This window comes from Tiliqua scincoides, chromosome 3 (assembly GCF_035046505.1).
Source record: "Tiliqua scincoides isolate rTilSci1 chromosome 3, rTilSci1.hap2, whole genome shotgun sequence".
Classification (NCBI taxonomy): Eukaryota; Metazoa; Chordata; class Lepidosauria; order Squamata; family Scincidae; genus Tiliqua; species Tiliqua scincoides.
Genome location: NC_089823.1, coordinates 111,313,687 through 111,337,279, shown reverse-complemented (window position 1 = coordinate 111,337,279; position 23,593 = coordinate 111,313,687). Strand labels below are relative to the sequence as shown.

The following is a 23,593-nucleotide window of genomic DNA, read 5'->3' as shown; positions in this document are numbered from 1 at the left end:
AAAGTCCCTGGCTAGAACATACGGCAGATCAGTTCCATTTAGTCTAAAAATTTATAGTCTGTATGGCTTGAGCTTTCACTCTGAAAACCAAATCGTATCAATCAAACTCCACATTGTGAATTACTGTGAAAATCAACAAACAAACCATGTACCCTACCAGCAAAGGAAGTAAGGGTGCAGAAAGAGCTTCTGCACAAGGCTTCTGCGGTTGGATTGCAATCGCACGTGCAGACCAAATATGCACATCTTCATGCCACTGCACATTCAGCTGGCACGCACCCAATGCAACTGCTATTTATTTCCTCACCATGCCAGTATCCTGCTATTCATTTTGTAAAAAGTTCTCATTTGGATATAGGGTGGAAAGATAGACTCTTCGTTGTGGTGTAATTCTCACACGCACAGACTAGTTCGTGGCCAAAATAAGAACATGAGAAATAGATTGCAAGAAGCCTACACATTAACTTCTAATTTCTGTGAGCTAAAAATACTCACTGTTTTTTCACAAACTGTTTCTACAGAGTCAAGAAGAGCTTGCTCCATTTCTGTGATTTTCTGGTAATTGCTTCAAAATTTGCCAATTGAGAAGAGTTTGCCTCACTCTGAATTAGCTATGTTTTCTTTCAGCAGTGATCACATTGCTAAATCAGATTAGCTATGCAACTTTGTAACATCATTCCACTCAGGGTGCAGTCCTAACCTACACTGGAACAGGCAGGTCAACTGGCCTGTGCACTAGTCAGTGCAGGTTTGGTGCAGCCCAGGGTGCAACCTGTGATAAGGGGATCTTAGTCATATTACTCTGAGCAGCCACAGGTAGCCCTATGGGGGTACTCAAATCTCTGCCTGCAATTTTGTGGGCACAAATCTGAGTATCCAGAGTAAAGCAACTTGGGCCAGGGACGGGGATTCGGATCCTTCCTGCGCCACCGCAGCCAGCCCCACTCTCCTCCCAAGCCCAATCTGTGCCCCAGGCCGCTCTTCTTCTACCCTGAAATGCTTCATCCCCACTTACGTTCCTTCCTCCCTCCCTCTGCCCTGTCTTACCCCCGTGCCGGTCTGCCGGGGCCAGCACAAACTCAGCCTGTTCCCAAGTAGCCTACTGTTCGCAACATTCAGGAGCCAGCACAAGGGACTTGTGCCAGCCCAGGGCATCGTTCAAAATAAACTTTGAAAAAATGTATCAGTAAAAAAAGAGTCATCCACTGAATGTAATTTACTTAAATCTGCAGTCCCTACACACTAACTTGGGAAGAAACCCACTGAACTCAGTTGGGCTGAGTAAATATATGGAGAACTATGCTAAACTCCACAAGGCTCAGCCTGCAGTTACTATCATGGGCAATATAAATATGTTTTTCATTCTGTATTATGATTTGCCATGCTCACAGTGAACCGTGCACTAAGACATGAAATACTCTGTGTCACCATTGTTTCCAATTCCTCATGACTTTGCAGATATAGAAACAGAACTATGGACAATCTCCGGTAATCTATTCTTTGAGATATTGATAGAGGTGTTTATTATTCAGAAGTAAGCCCATTGTGTTCAATAAGATATAGGCTGTAATCCTATCTTACTCACCAGAAACAAACACCTCTGGCTATTGATTACTGAACCGTGAGAGGGAGCATTGAACAAAAAATGAGGGCAGACTGACCACAGTTAAAACAAACTATGATAAAAGTCACAAGATACTTAATTAAAACCAAGTGGCAAGAAGAAAACAGTTCATACGTATTTAAGTGCAGACGCCTGGACTAGCATTAAATTCAGTGGATGCCAATGGATGCTGAGGACAAACAGGTTTGCATTCAGTGTCTGAAACTGGTTAGTGTAGGGACTAGGTGACTGTCCCTAGGAAAGGCACTCCACAGAGTTGGTACCTTGAGTGAAAAAAGGCTCTGTTCTTCTTTAGAGGGCCATCATACCATAGAATGTTTCCTGCAAGCCAATCTCCAGTGTTATCCTGCTGCATATGGAAAATGAGATCAGCTGGTTTTTCTTTCCCAGTACAGGAACAGGAAGGGAACTGTGTGCTTTAAGGCACAGTGCAGCCAAGGTTAATGCAGCTACAAGTGTTCTTAGTTCCTTCACACTGAAATCAATGGGAGACAGATGGGCTTAACTTTGGCTGAACTGGACCCCTAATCTTTTGCATTACCGTGTATCCGGAAACATATTTGTCAGTGGCATGCAGAATAAATACTATGATAAGAAACATACTCCTTCTCCCTTTCTTTCCCCTAATACATGTTTTATGAACTTCCCAGCTGTGCTAATGCTAACAAATTGCTGGGCACTGATACCTGAGGCTTAGCTAGCTGGGGATTTGAACTCTAAGCACCTAGGCAATTAAGCAGCCATCATGCCAGGAGTCAGTCCCAATGGTAATTTCCCCCCCCCCTGCTAAAATACTTCTTCTAAAACACTTTTTTCATACTGCATGAAGAAATTATGTACAGTACATATCTCTCTTCACTTGCACAGCACAATACTGAATATGGGCTGCCTGTAATAGACAAGTGACAGTAACCATTTTCTGTTGATGGCTGAGCTCAGAGTTTCCCCTTGTCATGTGTTTCACAAGTGGCATATATTTCTCTAGTTTTCTTTGCCCATTTTGCTCACCTTGTGTTTATATGGCTCACAAACAAGTTCATTTAGCCGAATAGGGTAGTTGTTGTGTAATCCTCCAGTCACAGAAACAGTCCTTCTATGTGTCATGTCATTTTAAGTGTTTGAATGACTTAGGTTCCGCATACATGGATATTCCATCGTAATCACCATGATGTGTCAGTTTTAGCTTTACTGTAGTGCAAAGTCTGAAACAGACATTGTGGTACAAACACAACTCCCAACAGAAAACCAGTCTGTTAACCTGGGCAGCACCCGAGGAGGATTTTTCTGAGTCAAGGTGTACAACTCAGAGCAAGCATCATGGTGAAACCAAGGAGTTGAGTCCTTCAGTTTTGGGCAGGAGCATAATGTAAAAGCAGTTTGATTTGAAAGCAAAAAACCTCAGCCAGGCTATTTTTTTTCTGGTGAGCTAGACTTCCAATATACCAACATTGTATTGCCTGTAAAAATTGATGCAAATTCCTTGAACTCCTGGAAGAAGCAGTCAGGGATAAGGAAAACTCTGAGAGTAAGGATGAGGCAGTGGAGTAGGAAGGATGGAGCTCTGCCAGAACACTTGGTACCCACAGATCTTGAATTCTGGCCCCTTCCCCATAGGGTCATCATGCTGTCAAAAAACAATTACAGAATATGCAGCTTTCCCAGTTTGAAATACAGACTTGTGAATATTTTGGTCATCTGCAAACATGTTTTTAAAGAAGAAATGTTATGCTACTAGGTATTTTCAGAGTAGCCAACCTGAATTTTAAGTTTCTACTACTAAAATGCTGTTCAGTTGCAGAAATATTGACTCTATCTTTGCTGAGTTTTGATTTTGCATTCATGATAACATTTTGTAGTTATCTTTCATCTAAGAATTTTGAACCACTTTGTGAACATTATGCTGTAACAGCCCTCCAAGGTAGCTGGGATAATTTGCCGTCTTTGATCGTATACCAAGAAGATATATTTCATTAATTCCTCCCCTTAAATTTCTTTGTGATTCAAAAAAATCAGGCAGAATTAAGGCAAGAACAACCTATCCAACAGATTGAGTGGGATAGGTGAAAGCCAGATTTAAAAAAGGAAAACACTTCTTATTCCCAGGAAGATAACATAAGAACAGCCCCACTGGATCAGGCCATAGGCCCATCTAGTCCAGCTTCCTCTATCTCACAGCGGCCCACCAAATGCCCCAGGGAGCACACCAGATAACAAGAGACCTGCATCCTGGTGCCCTCCCTTGCATCTGGCATTCTGACATAGCCCATTTCTAAAATCAGGAGGTTGTACATACACATCATGGCTTGTAACCCATAATGGATTTTTCCTCCAGAAACTTGTCCAATCCCCTTTTAAAGGCATCCAGGCCACATGCTGTCACCACATCCTGCGGCAAGGAGTTCCACAGACTGACCACATGCTGAGTAAAGACATATTTTCTTTTGTATCTCGCCTAGATGCCTTTAAGAGGGACAAATTTCTGGAGGAAAAGTCCATCATAGATTACATGTCGTGATAGGTAATGACCAACCTCCTGATTTTAGAAGTGGGTTACCCCAGAATGCCAGATGCAGGGGAGGGCACCAGGACGCAGGTTGAGTCTGTTATCTTGTGTGCTCCCTGAAGCACTTGGTGGGTCCCTATGAGATACAGGAAACTGGACTAGATGGGCATTTGGCTTGATCCAGTGGGGCTCTTCTTATGTTCTTATTATGTTACATGAGGCATTGACTAGAGAGAAGAGTCACAGGGCAAACGCCTCCAAAGTCCCCAATACAAAGTCAAAACACAATTCTCTGGATCAGCACATTTTAGAATCACAGAATCATGGAGTTGGAAGGGACCTACAAGGTCATCTAGTCCAACCCCCTGCCTGTAGAAGGAAATAAGGTATCACCTAAAGCTTTGTGGATGCCATTTGACTAATTTTGGAGAGCTGAATTGAATGTTTTGCTGAGCAACATGAATCATCTCAGATATGTCACACAGTGGTATAATGATATATTTTGAAGTGCAGAAGCTTGTCTTCACACACCCCTTAGCCACACCCCATGAACACTACAGAACAATAACAAAAATCAGTTTCACATTTCTTCTTTGGAGTGTATTCACTTAGTCCCACTTTGAAACTTTCTACGCTTCATTTGAAAATCTAGCTCATCTCATCCCAAATTGTTTGAGTAGGTTGCAATCATGTTTTTAAAAACTGTACAAAAATGGAAAAAAAATGAATTAAAAATACACCCGATAAATAGAGAAAGTATGTTAGAGTGTTAGCCTATGCATGTATATTCAAAAAGTAAGTCCCACTGTATTTGGAAGAAATTAATCCCAAGTAAATTTGTCTAGGAATGTAGCCTTAATGTAACATGAGCTACATACGATATCTCAGGTAGACCTTGGGTAAGGTAATGGCCTTAACAAATGCATTAATACTAACGTATGCCCCTAGACAAATTTCTTGGTTTGCCTCTTGCTGAGCCGGATGCTTCTTTTGGACTAAGAGTCTTAATCCTATAGGCTCCCAATGCTGGCGCTGAGATCCAGCAATGGCACTGGGAGTTTCAAACATGCTGTAAGGCAGTGGTATTCAGAATGGGGCATCGCAACACCCTAGCCTGAGGGCCCTGGCCTCTACCCCCATAAGGGGGGCAGAGATCGCATCACTGCATTCCTCTCACCCCCGCTGCCTCCCTTCCCTCTGCTGCAAGCACTTACTATGGTATTCAAACTCCCAGAGAGTTTGAAAACCACAGCTCTAAGGCACATCTGCAGCACCCAGAGAGGAGGGGCTGCCAGCACTGGGCTAGCTGGCTGGTGGTGAGCATTTCTGGGGTGGAAGGAAGCAGGGAGTGGGCAGAACTGGGTGGGGGAGGGTGGAGTGCAGGGGGAACTGGCCTGGGAGGGGGGTGGGACCAGTGGAACCCTACTCTGCCATATCCTATCCTCCATGTTAGGCTGCAAAGTCCTATATGGAGGCTCTCAAGTCTGCGTCAGCAAAATAGCCACCACGGACTTGACAAGCCCCATTGCAAGGCCTGAGGCTTTCTCCGGGGGAAGGGGATGAAAGTCTCCTTCCCCTGAGGAAAGCTCCAGTGGCTTTGTTGGTGCCAGTGGATACAGCAGTAGCCATTTGGACACTGCTGCACCTGGCGGAGCCGCCAGGGATAGGACTGGACTGAAAGGTTCTTTGAAAAAGTTTCAAACTGAGAGCTCAGTTCAGTAGTTCAGTAAGACCTTTATTGGCATAAAATACAGAGAAAGAACAAAACAAAACAAAAATATACAAAGACAACACAACATAGACATCAGTCTTTTCCTCACATGCTGCCTTGATTTCCAGAGCTCTGCCTGGCAATTACCCCAGATAAAAAGGAAGCGACCCTATCAAGGGTCTCAGAGTCAGGTGTGGAAAGGAGAGACTGAAGCATGATTGAGTCCTCCCAGCCCTGCATCCTAGTTAGCAAAGGGCCTAGATATTTCTTGCGTGAAACGTCATGAAGTGGGCAGTAGAAAAGGGTATGTGTTATGGTCTCAATACAATCCCTACCACACTTGCATTTCCTCTCCGAGTAGGGAATACCACTGAACCTGCCCGCTAACACGGCTGATGGAAGAGCATTACATCTTGCAAGTGTGAATGCTCTCCGAGCCTGTGGGCACTCCAGGTGATAAAAGAAGGAGGCCGGTTTCCCAAAACTGACTGGAATATGGAGATGGAGTGGAGAGCATGTGGTTCTGGCGGCACTAAACAGCTAAACTGAGAGCTCCTGCTGATGACATCACTGCTCCTGCTATAGCAGCAATTTTCAATCTTTTTCATCTCACAGCACATTGACAAGGTGCTCAAAATTATCAAATTACACCTCATTTTAAAGTGATTCACACCACAAGCCTATTCATATCTACTCAAACGTAGTACCAGGTAGTTAAGGGTGTAGGATTAGTCTCAGTATACATGTTCAGTCCAAGTTTGTGTGTCCACCAAACTGCATGCTTCAGCTTTCAGGTAGCTACAGATTTCAGGTAGAGAGTTACAGAATCGAATGTTCCTCTCTCTAAAAACAAAACACTCTTTCAATGTGACGTTAGTATGTCAGAGAAAGAACTAGATCGGAACGCTTTCCTCTGAGGTACTAGTTTTCCATTGCCAGGTAGTTTTCATTTGGCACAATGCTTCATCCCACATCTATCTGTGAGCTGAAATAGTACAGTCCTTTATCATTTGACTTTGTGGACCATGCAGATCAAGCCACTGTTGCGAATCAAGTGCCAAATAAACAGGTTGTGAACAACTGACTCATATTCATGCCAGTGTACATTACAAGGGTGGCATTGGGGATCAGCCAGGCTGGGCACTGGTAGGGCTGATGCCCTTCCTCAGAGGGTCCACCGAGCCAGGGCACCAAGACCTGCATACTGAGCACTGGTGGCAGTGGTGTTGCAAGTTGGCCAAGTGATTTGCACTGCCACTGCTTTGCATCTCCAAACAGAAGCGTCTCCCAGAGGCAAGCTTCATGCATAATGCGGACTGAGAACACTTTAAAAGAATGCTGGCAAAGGCTGCTGTGGACAGCAGAAAACAGGGCCTGCCGCTGCAGCTTAGGAAGTCAGCAGTGAAGACCACACTTCCACACCTCAGTGGAGACCCATAAGTCTCCAGTATGTCCTTCAACAATTGCCATTGAATTTTTGATCAACATTTGAAGTGAATTGGGCGGCCAGGATCCTAATTAAGAACATAAGAAGAACTCAGCTGGGTGAAACCAAAGTGCAATCTATTCCAGCATTCTGTTCCCCATTTCCCATTTCTGCCAGATGCTTCTAGGAAGTAGGAGGTGAAGACAGCACCCATCCACAAGTAGAAAGTGAAGACAGTAGCCATTCACAAGTAGGAAGTGAAGACAGTACCCATCTTCCATGTTAGATGAATGTAGTAGAGTACACTTATGGGTGTGACAATGTGTATTAACCAAAAAGTATGGCTGAAGCAGGCTGGTGGATAGGCCTGACAATTTGAGATTCTCCAGCTTCAAGTAAGGTTGAGGCTGGAGTGAACTCAGACACCCCTTTTGGTGCCTCCAAAACTATGTCATAACTTTTGCATATACAGTATATTACGTAATATGTAACTATGTCGTAAACATCCATGAACTCTAAAGATCATGCTGCTATAAACATTCTGATGGCATAAGCAACACTTGACCAAGGACAAATAACATGATAGTTGGTCAAAACAGACTTGTTGGAAGGCCACTGAATGGTACCAAAGGAAGTGATAACTTTGCACTGAAAAGGTCAAGAGGAGGGAGTGACACAAGCTTCCACGGAGCAGGAGTCTGACAAAACAAGGTGAAAAAGAGGATCACAAAGAACAGAAGACGAACATGAGCAAAGAGAGAAGACCTCCACTGATCCAAAGATAGTACAGTCAGTTCTCGTTATCTGCAAATTCACCTATCTGTGAGAGGCAGAATTGCCACCTACCTCAAGTTATCTGAAACTTTATCCACTAATACTGTGCTGGTGCCATATCAAAGGACATTGGTGTTGATCTGAACAGAATTGCCAGACACATTTGTATCCGCTTCCAGACTTGCCCCACCACCTTGGGCACCATCTCAGGGATTCCAGCTGAACCATCACAACCCTGGCAATGATGAGAGGCTGATGATCTCTGGAAGGCTACCTGTGGGCTGCTCTGGGGTTGGGTCAAGCCCAGGGAAGAAGCCAAGAGACAGGTGGAGGAGGAGGAGGACCTGTGAGGCATCCCCCTCCCCATTGCTGATCTCCAAAGCCTGGTTGTTGGGCCAGCAACGTTCAATGAGTCGAGGAATAGCCAGCACAGAGAAATTACCATAAGCATCGCCACAACCTTCAACATATCAAGGAATATCCAGCTTGGGGGAGGAAGCATCAGATGTTGGAGATGTAGATGAGCCCTCGCTATCACCGAGCCCCATAGAATTCAACTTAAGATTAGGTTCATAAAGGTCATAGAACGTATGTTGAAGAGAGTTCCTTGGAACCTAACCCCATTTTCCCCATAGGCTCAATGATTTGGTATCCACTAAGTTATTCAGGAACCTAACCCTAGCAAATAGCAAGAACTGACTGTACATATAACTAGAGCCTCAGAAATTTAGTAGCACATAAGGTTAACCACCTTAAACTATACTGAGATGGCAAACCATGACTCATGAGCCACATGCAGCTCTTGACATATCATATGTAGCTCATGGAAATATGTTGGCTGAGTTCCTTTTTGCATCACAATTAGCATAAAATGTAAAAAAAAATATTCAAGCTTTATGATTATTTATCGGGTATAAACTGAGAGTCCAAAACATATGTTTAATGTTCATCATGACTAAATATATTTAAGAATTTAAGTGCTTTTTAAATATTGTGTGTCTCAAACATCTGAAGTTTATCATATGTGGCTCTTACATGAAGCAAATTTGGCCAGCCCTGAGTTATATGCTGTGTGAATATGGTTGCAATAAGGTTTCAGTGCCAATAGAATAAATGGGCAATTAGTAGAACTCACCCCATCCCTTCTGTAATCCAAATTAATCTTTCATAATATTAGCATTTGTGTCTCCAGTGTCTGGAGCACTGGCCATGGTGCTCTCAAGAAATGGACCTTGGGCTACTGGGTGTGGCTAGAGACTGGACCAGCCACAGCAGCTCTCTTGTGATACCATCAGTGACTAAGGGTGCAATCCTGAGGCACCCATGGGCCAGCACAAGTTCCTCCTCGGGAGAAAGCCAGGCCGGCACTCAGCGGTATGCCAGTCTGCGGAAGCTGACACAAGCCTCCACGCCGGCTTCTTCAGCTTGGCTTGCGTTGGCCCAGCTGGACCTATGCAAACTTCTGGGTGGGTGGGGAGAAGGCGGGAGCAGTGGCGTAGCTAGCGGGGGTGGGGTGCGGTCCTCCTTGGTTACCACCCTTGGGGGTGTGACACCACAAATGCCCCAACATCGCTAACATCGCGGAGGTTAGGAGTAGCCCCATCACACGTTGGATGCAGAATTTCCAGCGGAATGCAGTGTAAAAAACCGGATTGAAATATCTCCTTTCCATCAAAGGTTGTGGCCAAAACCAGAAACCAAAAACTGCATGGAACCCTATGGAAAATGAAACTAAGCCATATCGTGTGTTTACTTGCGAATAGGCGAACTTGCCGTAGTTCATTGGAAAGGGCAGGCTAAGAGGAATCCAATGACACCAGAATGGTTCCTATTCAATGAAAGCAGCCCCCCCAAAAACACCCAAAAAGGAAGTCCCCCCGCCAAGCAGACAAATGTATTGGGCCCTATGGAAAGTGAAAGTAAGCCACACGGCCGCATTTACTCGCGAGTAAGCAAACGTGCCTTGGCTCCTGGTCAAGTCAGGCAAAGGGGAATGCAAGGCTAGCTACATGGTCCCAATCTGATGAAAGTGGAACTCAACAAATGCTCCAGAAGGCAGCAACCCCCCTCCCCCAAAGAATAAATCAGAGGCTTCAGCTGTAAGGTCCATTTTATTTGTTTTTTGACTTGTAAAGCCAGGTGGGTCCTGATAGTGCTATGCTTGAAATATAAGAATTTACACTGAAATGGGCACTGGGAAGGGCTGAAAGTATCAATGATTTTTTTGTGGGGGGGGGAGGTGTTCTTGCAGGCAGGCTACAGAGAAAATTCACTTAGTGGAACAGGGCTGGCTTCCCCTTATTTAATTATTTGTTTTTCTTTAATTTAATTATTTATAAATATATATATAAATATATAATGTAAAGCTTTACCCTGCACATGGCTAATCTTGTCTGATCTTGGAAGCTAAGCAGGATCAGGCCTGGTTAGTACTTGGATGGGAGACCGCCTGGGAATACTGGGTGCTGTAGGCTTATACCATAGTCTTTCGAGACTGAAGGTTGCCAACCATTCAATTATTTATAATTATTTATTTTATTGTTTATTTGTTTATAATTATTTGTTTATATATAATTATTAAATTAAATATAATTATTGCTTGATGATGTCACTTCCAGCCATGACATCACTTCCAGTGGGTCCTGGACAGACTGTCATTCTAAAAAGTAGGTCCCAGTGTTAAAAGTTTGAGAACCACTGCCAAAACAGGCCAATAAGACACCCTGGGGAAGGGTGACACCCTAGTGACCAAAACTGTGGCTTTTACGAATAATACCATCATATTATATAGCATTTGATGCACAATTTCATCCATTGCTTGTGGGGAAATATTCACTGCATTTATTTTCTGGTCACTATTATTATTCATTTCAAATTCTGAGCTGCTTAGAGGAAGGGTGGTATAAAAATGTGAATGAATTCATAATCAATTAATAATTAAATAAATAAATAAATATGTCTTATGGGGTGACAAAAATTTATGGGCTCCGGGTGTCAAATGACCTAGCTATGCCACTGGGCGGGAGGCAGGCGTTCCTGGGTGGGGATCCCACTTATCACTTATGCTGGATCCCAACTCTCGTTCCCGAGGAGTTTGGAGTGGTGTGAAGCTGCTCCACTCTCCTCAGACTTGTGCCACCTCAGGAGGGGGTGCAAGTCCGAGGAGACCCATTGGGACAAAGGTGCCTTACCTGGGGGTAAGGGGGAAAGTTTTCCCTTGCCTCTGGTTGAGCCGCCTTGGGCCCCTATCCTGCGCTGGATACAGCGCAAGCCTCTTGGCTTGCCTGCTCCAGTGTAGGGTAGGATTGTGCCCTATCTGTCACTGACAGATGTAACCGCCATTAATTTGTCTAATAGCCTTTTAAAGTAATCTCAGTTCGTGGCTGTTGCCACACCTTGGGGCAACCTATTCCAAATATTAATTATGCAGTCCATAGATGAAGCAGCTGAAGAATTTTGAGGAAAACCAAAAGTTTCCATATCAGGGAGATGTTGTGAATACCACTTTGTCACGTCTTTTTGCCAAATGTGAAATCTGAAACAAATGTTTGGCTTTCCCGTCCTAGGTGACACAGCTGAGGAATGTCAAGGGAGGCCAAAAGACTTTAGAGAAGATTAGCAACATGTCTCAAGCATTTTTGCAATCTCTCTATCTCTTCTCCCATTAAAAAAAACTGACTCTGTAAACCTGCCCTGGAGCTTTGTACCACTGGGGAGAGTAGGAAGCATGATTCAAACAATACATGATGGGCATAAAATAGTTGAATATTAGACAGCTCTCAGCTTCATTCAGATGTTATAAGAGAGCTGCCAATAGAACAAAACATTACCCTGAAGTGTTCTTCAAGGGGATTTAAGAAAGAATCCGGCAATCTAAAACATCCTGCAGGGAAAAGTAAATTGAGGGTATGGATGGAAAAAACGAGCAAGAACTTCATTAGCTTTCTGCAGGACACAAGGAATTTCTTGTCATCAGAAACACGCATGGCTAGAATGCAAAGTAACTGGTTAATATTCAAGGCTAGAAACGAAGGACGATAAAGCCGAACGTTATATGCTATTGGAAGTCTTGCTAAAAAGAGGGATGGCAAGCTTTAGCCGGTGATGAAATTTGAGCCTGGGACTTACAGCTTGATCCTCCACATACATATTCAGGATTAAGTCCCAGTAGAACTCCTTTCCTGACAAGTAGCTTAAAATGGCACAGAACCAGAGTGACAACTATGAGATCCATCTCATAATTATGACGATCACCATTTTGACAACTGCTTGACTTAATCCAAAGTAGTCCTTGCTATTTTTCTTTCTACCTGAGCACAGAGCATGTTTGTTGGCCATGGTTCCAAACCAGAAATATATACATGCAACAGGGGCATGTAAGATTCTCGGTACATGCTTTAGCTGCTCAATAAGGCTCTCTCAGTTGCCTACATGAAGAAATGGGCTCTCCATTCTCTGAACAACTTTGTGTAACCCCACTGATAGCTCTCACCAATAGCTACTGTACATGTCAGTCTCAATGTAGCATCAGGAAGCTGAGATGTAGTTCTGGATGCAGAAATCAAGACCTGAAAAGGACATCTCTTTTCAAGTCTTGGGAACCTAATACAGTGCAGTTTGCAAGCATGTCTCCTGGTCCAACAAGGGAGGGTTCTGTGGATGACTGGTAAACACTTTGTTCTTAGTGTTCATGTCCATGTGTTCAATTTTATGGAACGTTTTATATGAACAACATAAGGAATTCATGTAACAGCCACATTTTTAAATTGTCCCATAAACATATGGGACATTTGCTGCAGTCCAGAAATTCCAATGGCCACATGGAGTTTCCAAAGGATAGATGTTAGTGTGTGCAGAGCTTTTTCATTCACAAAAGAGAATGCAAAGGTCCTGCACATGTGGGCTTGAACACAGCAGTGTCTGAAGCTACTGTATTTTGAGATAGACCACCAATACCTTATCTCAGTATAGTCTGCACTGACTGGCAGCTCTTCTGGGTTTTAGACACAGATCCACCCCAGCCCTATGTGCAAATGTCAGAGGTTGAGTGAACACATGCATTCCTAACAACCACAGCAAAACACCAGAAAGTTTCCCATAAAAGCCTATGGAAAAAGGACTTTTAATATCCTTAATATGAAACTATTGCTGATGAGTGTTGTAATATGTAGTTTGGATGATTGAAAATGAAAAATTGTTTTGGACTTAACTGTGCCAACAGTACTTTTCATGACAATACAATGCCAACAAAACAATGTTTGTTTGCAACCCAACATCCCAATCCAAATATTACATATGCCTAACTATTTTGTGCTTTTCATATGCAAAATAGCAGGATTAAAAAAACAACAACAACTATGAGACAAATGAAAGCAATAACGAAGTCTGGTTCAGAAAAGAAAAATACAAACCACTCCTGCGATCAGGAATTTACAGCAGTGGATCTTACAATCTGATGTAGTAAGTTCCAGTGTGGTACCACAAAAGCCACGCAGCTGTCATACACTGTGGGACCACTGCAGCAAACGGTCAGAGGCCCCACGCACACCAGCAGTTCACCCAGGCTATGCTGGACCAGGTAAGGTGGAAGCTGGGATGGTTAATGGGTGTTTTGGGACAGGCAAGAGGCAGTTCAAGGGGAGAAGGAAGTGGATTTGGCCAGCAGTTCTGCCCACCAAGATCCTACCTCCCTTTTCCCAGTCGAAAACCCCTCTCCAGTCTGACTCTCCTCAGACCTACGCCAGCCAAATAGCTGATGTAGATCTGAGAAGATCTATTGGTGGCCACACCACTTATGGAAAGTTAAGTAACAAATATTTCATCCAATTTTAGGCAAATAATATTTTCCTGATTGTCAGATTGATAAATTCAGTAATATATTTTTTTTCATCTGAAGATGTATCTTGTTAAAGAATCAGCTACAAATGGGCAAGCGCTCCTAAATTTGTAGGAGATTGGCAACACAATCCTCACTTCCTTTCAGCCAGTACAGTGGCCATTACGCTAGCCAAAGGTGTTGCAAATGTGCCATAAAGCACTTTAGCAACGTCTTGAGAGTAAGCAGCACTCGTATAGTGGACTGTGCTGCCCAGCCAATGCTGAGTCCCAAGGATTGGCCAGACAGTGCAGGTAAGTTTGCATGGGATGACTCAGGTGGGTGGGGAAAGAGGTGGGGAGCAGTGGCGTAGCTAAGGGGGTGCCGGGGGTAGCAGTTTCACTGGGCATCAAGCTTTAGGGGGCAACAAGCTGAGCTTGACACTAGTGACAAAAATTGTGAAAATCTTGGTATATATGATTAATACCATCACGTTATATATCATTGGAAAGGCAATTTAATGTAGAATGCAATGAAACACACCCCATTGGAATATCTGTATTCTTTCAAAAGTTATGGCCAATTAACTAGAAAATAAAAAAAACAATTGCCTCAGAGAACAAAAAGGGGATTTTCTTAACTCAAAACTGACCTATGAGACTGATTGTTGCTCAAGAGGTGCCCCTTTTATATTTAGCAAGAGAAGAATAACCATCCCTCTTCACCCCAATACAGTATCTCAAACCTATCAGGGGCACACTTTTTATTTATTTACTTAATTAATTTGATTTTGTCAGGGGGGGCTACAAATCTTCTTTGACTCCAGATAGCAGACAGATGCCTCTTCACTTTTGAAAAAGCCAAGACGTGATGTCACTTCCAGTTGTGACATCACTTCTGGGGCAACATTTTGAGTATGGCACCGGGCTACACGATCATTAGCTATGCCACTGGTGGGGAGGGGATGTTTCTGGGTTGGTGAGGGTGGAATGAAGGGCAGATCAGCCCAGGGAGAGAAGTGGGACTGGTGGAGCAGGCCTATGACATATCCTAACCCCCTCCTGGCCCACCTACCATTACATTGGGCTTCCTAGATTTGTGCAAACTAAGTAGCTGGCATGGATCTGAGAAGCCTAATAGGGATGGCTGGGCTTTAGTTGGGGTAAGGGCAAATATATCTCCCTTACCCCCAAAAGACCTCCAGCCATCTCCTGATCTGCACTGAATGTGGCATAGGCCTAGCAGTCCTACTGACAAGGCAGTTTAGGATTAAGCTGGAAATTCAGGAAATAAGAGCAAAACTAGAAAACCCTCAGGAAAAAAAGTTATTCTTTCTCTGGATTCCGAAATGTACTTGTCATGATCTCTCATTATCTAGGGGGAAAAAAACACATACAAAAGCAGCAGCATATCAGGGTTGCAAACTGGTATGAAGAAAAAAGAAAGGATCACTAAGGGAGTGATCTTTGCTTTGAAAATGTGTAAGTGTGAAAATTCAGCAAAGCACTAACGATGTAACCAACACATTTCTACAATTCAAAAAAAGACACAAGTTATAATTAATTGCAAATATGTGACACTGATGAAAAGACAGCTTTCTGGGTGTAATGAGTGCCTTTCTTTGATGGTTCACCTGGTTCATCTATTATGTTTTCATCTATCCGGCGCTGGGAGAACCTGTGTGTTTTCTTGTTTCACAGTATTAATAATTGAGAAGCACTGGTTAGTTTCATTCCCAAGACCCACTCAGATTGCCGAGATAAAAATTTGTTTCTCCTTGCTTTCTGCTTGCTGTCTAGAAATACAATCAGACAACTATTATCACATAAAGGATCTGCATGGTTTTCAATCTTTAATGCAACATCTCAGCTCTGCTATCTGAGTGTTGATCTTGTTCTGTGGTTTATCCTTTTGATCCCAGCACAACATAATACTTTCCTACTAGCTGCTTACAAAGGTTCCTCTTCTGTGACTCCATTTTGCCAACACATTTACTCTTGCTATTATTCCCAACTTAGGATGTCTCCTGCTTTTAAAAAATATGACTCTGAGATAAAAGAATATTTGCTGCAGCAGGGAAAATATTGCCCTCCTCAAGCCTTCTTTAATAAGATGTGTCACTCTTACGACATTGTGTACCAAGGTGTAAATCAGCTATTATAATATTTCAGAAAACAGCATTTCCAAATGATGTTTAACTGCTAACCAGCCACCAAGGTCACCTTGGTCTTCTGCTCTCTGTTTATAGCAATTGGTGATGTGAACGGTATGAGCAAATGTGCTATGAACATTTGGGCATAGGGGAATTCTGCTTCAGTGAAAGGTTTGGGCTCTGTGAGTGTCAGACGCTTTCAAATTATATGATTAGACACACAGAAGAGGAGAGAGAAAGCTGAAACAAGGTAAGAGTTAACAAGAACTTGCTGTTAGTTGATCTACAATGGACTGAAGTCATGACAGCGTTGAGGCCATCCACAAACTTCCAATTAGAGGTGTGCGCAACTTAACGACGGGGATACGTTATCTTATCCCCATTGTTATGTGATTAGGTCATTAAGTGAACATTCAGTCCAATCTATTGCTTTTGTTGTGTAAACAGACACTCCCTGTCAGATACTAGCTGACTGCACAGGCTACTGGAGATAGATTGCCTCTTCTTTGCATTAAGAGCCTATCTCTTGTGTAAACAGACACTCTGCTGCAGGCTATGGGAGATGTAATTGCTTCATTAAGAGCTTCTTAACTGCACTTTGACTACTGTCATATATGTGGTCCATCGTTAAGCGAATGGTTGTTAAGTGACTCAGGCCTGTATTAGGGATGTCTTTGGCATGGGCTGATGGGGTAGTGCTGTTCAAATTTGTGATTATTTAATTGTTTGATTGTATTATGCTGCTCTTCACTATTTTTTATTATTTGTAGTTAGATTTCTGTTATTAACAAGGGTTTCATTTTGGTTTGTCAGCTGCTCTGGTTTCTTCCAAGTTTCTCTCTTCCAAGTTTTATTCTGGTAGACACCTCTCTCTCTCTCTCTCTCACACACACACACACACACCTGTTGTTATTTTCCCCCCAGAGCTAAAGTGAATTTAGATCCAGAAATTTCCCTAAATATTCTGCTTGCAAATGTTGATGTTGCAAATGTCTTCAGATCTGGGAGGGCAAATATTCATTTCATATCTAACAAGGTAGCTTGACAGTGATAAGCAAACTGTATATCTGCATTCTATCATTTCTGCACTTTTCATTATGGGACCCAGCTTTCATATAATCAGAGGTTTCCCGGAAGAAATCTTGAAAATCACTGATATGCCAAATTTGACAGATGGTATAAAATATTTAATGTTTGACTTATGTGATAACTGACTTGTAATACTATATAAATATTTTTAATTTAATAGTATTTGATAGGTAACAGGCAATGGAGATTAGTAGTTGACAGCTAGTGAGATTGCATGTCTGTGAAGTCTGCCAAAATCAAAATCATCAAGAGATGTCAACCGTACTGGAACATTCATACTCTCCCACTTTAGCAGGTGGGAAAGACCAGCATGATCAGTACCATCCACAATGTTGTGATATTCATGCACACATCATGACGAAAAGAGATAGCGTTATGGGAAAGTGACTCCCACATGAATCAGCATGTTTGAAAGGACTGATCTATTTAAATGGCTCCATGGAGATCCTCCCTCCAAAATTGAGCACAAGGGGGAGGGGCCAGCCAGCCGCCGAACAGACGTGCCTTTCTTGAGCTCCTGAAAGGCACTTTTTTCCCCAAATACTGCGGATCCAAGGTGACCCGGGGATATTTGTCAGGAGATACAAATTCCTCCATGTGATGGCATGATTCCTGAGGAGATAAGCCCCGCCAGGGGGACTTTCCCAGGAGATTTTGCCATCTGGCAGCAATGGTGAAGAATTCATGCTGAATCAAGCTGAAGGCCCCAGCAGGGAGAGACTTAAGTAAGACTTAAGTAAGTGTTATTCCATTTGTGTATGCCTGGCGTGGACTGAGTAACTGATTGCCTGATCTGGTTCTTTTTTGCCATGAAAAGAAGAGGAGGGGGGAGGCTTCCCCCCTCAGCTGTTTATCGGTGTGAGGAGAAATCGTAGAAGAGATTTGCCAAGCTCGTTATGGATATATGAAAATATAATTACAACTTTATAACTGTGAACTTCGGTGGATTATAAATTAACTCTCCTTGGATAAAGTTTGTGCATTGGAGCGTTTATTGCCTTGGTTTGATACTATTGTTTGGGATTGCCAGAAAAAGCAATGGGATGTTTTGAGATTCTTGTGAACAGAGGAATGTGGTTGCCAAGGCTATAACTATAAATAAGATAAGAGAACAGAAACAAAAACAGTGCACCAGTGACATCTAGTGACATCTAGTGGATTTTAAAAGACATTGTAAGAACTAGATTTGTGTCTATAAGTGGAGCAAGGAAGATAATACACTGAGGACATCTAGTGGTCTTAAACAGCATTGCAAACAAAAGATATTTGAGTTTCAAAGGAAGGAAGAACGAAGATGGCATGAAAGGAAGTTCAAAGTTTGCCAGCATCGGAGATGGGATTTGGAAAATTAGTACAAGAGGAAGCAAAAGGGAAAGATTGGAAACAGACTATGCAAGACAACATGGAAAAACTGTTGGCAATGGTACAGCAACAAATAAATCAATCTGCACAAACCCAAGACAGCATGGATGCTTTAATTCAGGGGTGCTCAATAGGTGGATCGCGATCTACCGGTAGATCGCGAGGCAAAATGAGTAGATCGCGGAGTGCCGACCCCCCCCTTTCAGGTGCCTCTGGGAGGAAACGCCGGGAGTAAGCCCCATTGTACTCAATGGGGCTTACTCCCAGGTAAGTGTGGCTAGGATTGCAGCCTCACAGCCTAATCCTAGGCATGTCTACTCAGGAGTAAGTCCTGTTATACTCAGTGGGGCTCAAGGTACACCAACATACATTGTACACATAAATGTTATATGTTATGATGGCGCGAACATTGTAAAAAAAACTCTGGTAGATCTCCGGGCCTTGCTGGGTTTCAAAGTAGCTCTCGAGCCAAAAAAGTGTGAGCACCCCTGCTTTAATTAAATGATTAGATGAACTTAGTGGACACCTGATAGATGTGAAAATTATATCAGAAGAAGACAAACAAGAGATTGAGAGATTGGGAAAAAAGATAAGAAAAGACTAAGCTAAAATATCAGAGATAGGAGAAAATCAGCATGATGCAGAGACAATGTTAATGGAAAGTCAGATGGATAGCGCAGCTCGAGTGGTGAGGATACAAAATATTCCAGAAGAGAAAGGAGAAGATATGTCGCAACAGATTGTCAGATTTATATTAGAATGGATTGATACACTGATGGAGAAGATACCTAAAGAATTGGATTCAGTGAGAAGAGTGAGCACTTTTTATCTGAAAAAAAAAAAATTACCAAGAAAAATTCATGTGAAATCCATCAGAATCTTTTACAGAGATAAATTACTGAAGGTTTCACAGGAAGAGAAATGGACAGTAGATGATAATAAAGCTAGAATTTTGAGATATGTGCCATGGAAAGTGAGGAAGAAGAGAAAAAAAGAATTGTCAAGGCAAAGTGTGGAGATGGGCTGGTGGAAGCACCTATAATTAGATTCAAGATTTGGGGGAGACAAATAAGAAGATTTTTATATGGAACAGAAGCCATTTGATAGACTATTGCTAGAAACAAAAGAAAAATATACTTTAAAACATGTATATGTTTATATTAGATTTTGAAATGCAAGAAGAAATAGCAAAACAATGTATGATAAAATGGGCACAAAATATAGGCCATAATATCATAACAGATCAATGGGAATAGATCTGGAAGCATAATATAAAACTTATTAGAGCAATACATTTTTTTTAAAAAGTATATTTTTAGATGTTATAGATAAAGAAAAAGATGTGTATTTAGTTATTAAGATTTTAATTGTAGTGAGGATTTTATATGATAGATATTGGAAGGATTGTAAAATACCAGTGAAAGATGAATTAATAGAGAAAATAATGTATATTGTATTGGCAACCTTCAGTCTCGAAAGACTATGGTATCGCGCTCTGAAAGGTGGTTCTGGCACAGCGTCTAGTGTGGCTGAAAAGGCCAATCCGGGAGTGACAATCCCTTCCACACTGGGAGCAAGTGCAGTCTGTCCCTGGTCTGTCTCCCTGGCTATGAGCCTCCCTTCTTTGCCTCTTTGCCTCAGACTGTTGGCAAAGTGTCTCTTCAAACTGGGAAAGGCCATGCTGCACAGAAAGCCGCTCAGAAAGCGGGCCACACAGAAAATAATGAACGGAAATTCATTATTGGACAGGAATATGGACAGGTTTTCAGAAAATTTGGATTAACAACAAAAACTGACACCAAATTGAGCAATGGAAATTATTTTATGCTTGGCTGAAAATGAAGTTTTAGAAATATATGATAGGGCATTTAGATGATTGTATTACATATATACTATGATATGATATAATAGATGAATGATGAATGAAAAATGATAAGAGGTACATTTAGAAGAGGAAACTGATTAAGATATGTAATGAGTTATTGGTTTTTGATTTTAGTGATATATGATTTCCTGCACCCCTTTTTTGTGCAGTGAAGTCTGTTATGTTTTTTGTGTTATGTGTTATGTGTGTTTGTTTATATTTGTTTTAGGAAAATAAAAAAAATAGGAAAAAAAAACAAAATTGGGCACACGGGAAATGACAGAGTGGCAGATATAAAGAAAAGAAAATCAATGCCTATTATTGCACAATGACAAGAAGAATACGCTATGGAGCTATGCACATCACACCTGTATTAAGCTTCTTTAATTTGTTAAATAATATTTCTTTTAAATGTCAAATGTGTCTCCAGCTATTCCCTCTTGTAAACCTATTATTTCAAGCTCATTCCTTTTTGCTTCCTACATCTATTCCTTTGCTGAATGCTCTAAAGATTAATAAAAAGGATTATGTACAAGGGCTGGTTTGATTAAAGTCTGTCCATAAAAAAAAAGAGAACAGGGCAAAGTACTTTCTTTATTGCCGATTCAAGATCAAGTATGAACAACTCATTCAGATCAACAAGAGTGGCACTATATATCACCAAATACTGAGTATTGCTCTGGGCAACTAGGTGAGTATTATTCAGACCCATAGAGGAAATAAAAGAGGTCTGAGATACAGCACCACTGAGGGCAAAGAAGAGCCATAGAGAGTTAGGCTTTATGGAGAGAGGTCATGCACAGTGCCAGCACTAGTTTGTGCAAGTAGTGACTGATGAAGACAGTCACTAAGACGCATATTACAATGGAGAAATGTAACTCTAAAATGATTTTGCACGCAGGATTTTGCACTTGACACACTATAGGAGAGAGGCAACAGTGGTGCAGGTCCAAAGTAGGACATTTGCTTCCTTTAACTAGAATGGCTCCTGATCATAGGGAGTGACCCTCCACACACACAAGTGTACATTCGGGAACTCCCTGCAGACGTTCTAATAACCATGTGTACATTGTGGGTGGAGTCTGTTCCTCCACTCACATCGGCATTCATTGAGGATGAAAGCCTGAAAAAAAGTTAATGAGAACAGAAATCCTTCCTTTAACTGCTCACCTTTTCCTCACAGCTAAATTAAATGAATATGTTTAGAACTACTTCATTCCCCCACATTGTAGTGAAATATCTGGAAGCCTGAAATAAACTCCCATAACTGCTGAACAAGCCATTCCATGGATAGCCACTAAAGGAATGGAAAGCAAGGAAAGCAACAAAAAGAAATTCCGGTAATGGGACAATTCAGAAGGAGCGCTTGGCTCAAATTAAGGGGTCGTGGTCCAATCCTACCCCCCCCCACCAGTGCTGCTGCACCAAAAAGGCACGCGCTGTATTCAGTGCAAAGGGGCTGGGTGGAACAGGAGGCTTTGGAAAGGAAAGGGGATTTAAATCCCTTAATGGTTCTCCTCAGGCCTGAGCCAGTGGTTTTGCTGATGCAAATCTGAAGAGAAAAAGGGGGCAGGGAGGCTGTGGATAAGAAGGATAGGATCTGGTGTCTGTCCAGATGTTCTCAGGTATAGTTCAACTTCTGAACAGCCCTACAGTTCACTTGCTGAGCTTTGTGGCTGATGGGGGTTAGAACTGGGTCTCCTTGGTTGAAGCCAAACACTCCCTGTCCTTCACTGAAGAGTGTAGTCCTAAACCATATTTTGTAGTCTTGAACGTGCTTTCACTACATACAGCTGCGTAAGGATGTTGTGATGGAAGCATGGCTTGCTAACCAGAACATGGCACAATATCCCATTTGAATTCTGCCTGCCAGGCTATTTGGTTTAACAGAAGGCATCGTTGTGGCCTCCGAGTTACAACACGGTTCTCCCTTCTGCTTCTAGGTGGAATGTATTTGCCATATGGTGTGCAAACAGGATTATGCAAGTTGGAAAAATCACCTTGCCACTCTGATGTCATGATTAACATTATGGGACCCGTGAGAGAAAGCACTTCTGCTCCAAGAAAACAAAAATTGGAGATGCTGAAAGCTAATTACCTGTCAGGATACAATGGGGACTGAGAGATTATGGAGTAATTTAACTGCAAGATAATAATAAATATACACTGTTTTCAACTTTTTTGGGTATTAGGAAAACAAACAGGTGTGTTTTCTTGCAGCAGAACCATCTTAGCAAACACATGGGCTGACTTCCATCTTACTACTTCCCAGCCACGCACAGACCATCTGTTCAGCCCTTTAATTGTAATTAGTGATATTGACTGATTTATTTCATTATCTTCTACAAAGCATTTTTTTCCTGCACTGAGGCAGCATGGTGTTTTTTGTTTCTAATTGAGTAAATGGAAAATTGCAAAAGGTAGGATCTAATAACTTAAAAGTAGAGGCACCTGGGCACTTTTTCTCAAAGCGAGGCATCTGAACCTGTGGTATGAGGTGAGAGTTATGAGAACAGCTTTGAATAAATGACAAAGGACGCAATTCTAGAAAGTCCCTTGTGCCAGCCTGGGAGGGTAGCAAACGTGCCATAAAACACGTTTGCGTCTCCTTGAGAGGAAGTCGGGCTGGCGGTCCAAGAAGCACCAGCTTGCGGAGGCTGACAAAAGCCTCCATGCTGGCTTCCTCTCGGATGCTTGCATCAGCCCAGCTGGGCCGACACAAGAGGAAAAGGTAAGCGGGGGGAGGCGGGGAGGAAGCGTCCCCGCTCGGGGGAAGGGCAACCCCAGGGGCAGGCTGGGGAACGGGAGGCGGGGCTGAGATCCGGCAGTTATGCTGGATCCCAACCCCCGTTCCCGGGGAGAACAAAGTGGCTTCAAGCTGCTCTACTCTCCTCTGACTTGTGCCACCTCCAGAGGTGGTGCAAGTCCAAGGAGACCCATAGGGGCCAGCGGCCCTTACCCAGGGTAAGGAAAAAAAGTTTCCCCTTGCCTCTGGCTAAGACACTTCTGGCTACCACCCTGCGCTGGATACAGCGCAAGCCTCTTGGCTTGCCTGTTCCAGCACAGGATAGGATTACGCCCAAAGACATAGACATAGAAGATAAGGAATCATGCCACCACCAGCATCACTGGACCACACCCAGTGACACCATCGGATGACATCACCTCCTGTGTTGCAAGGAGTGTTGCACACTCCTGAACAGAGTGTGCCCAAGAACTGCACCAATGCTAATAGAGTATCTTGGTTGCTACTTGATTTCACCACAGAACTGT

At 42.6% G+C, this 23,593-nt stretch overlaps 1 protein-coding gene across 2 annotated transcripts in view; it reads right to left on the bottom strand.

The window, feature by feature from the left end:
* Positions 1–23,593, bottom strand: part of GPC6 (glypican 6) — an 853,410-nt gene that overhangs the window by 437,357 nt on the left and 392,460 nt on the right. The window lies entirely within an intron of this gene.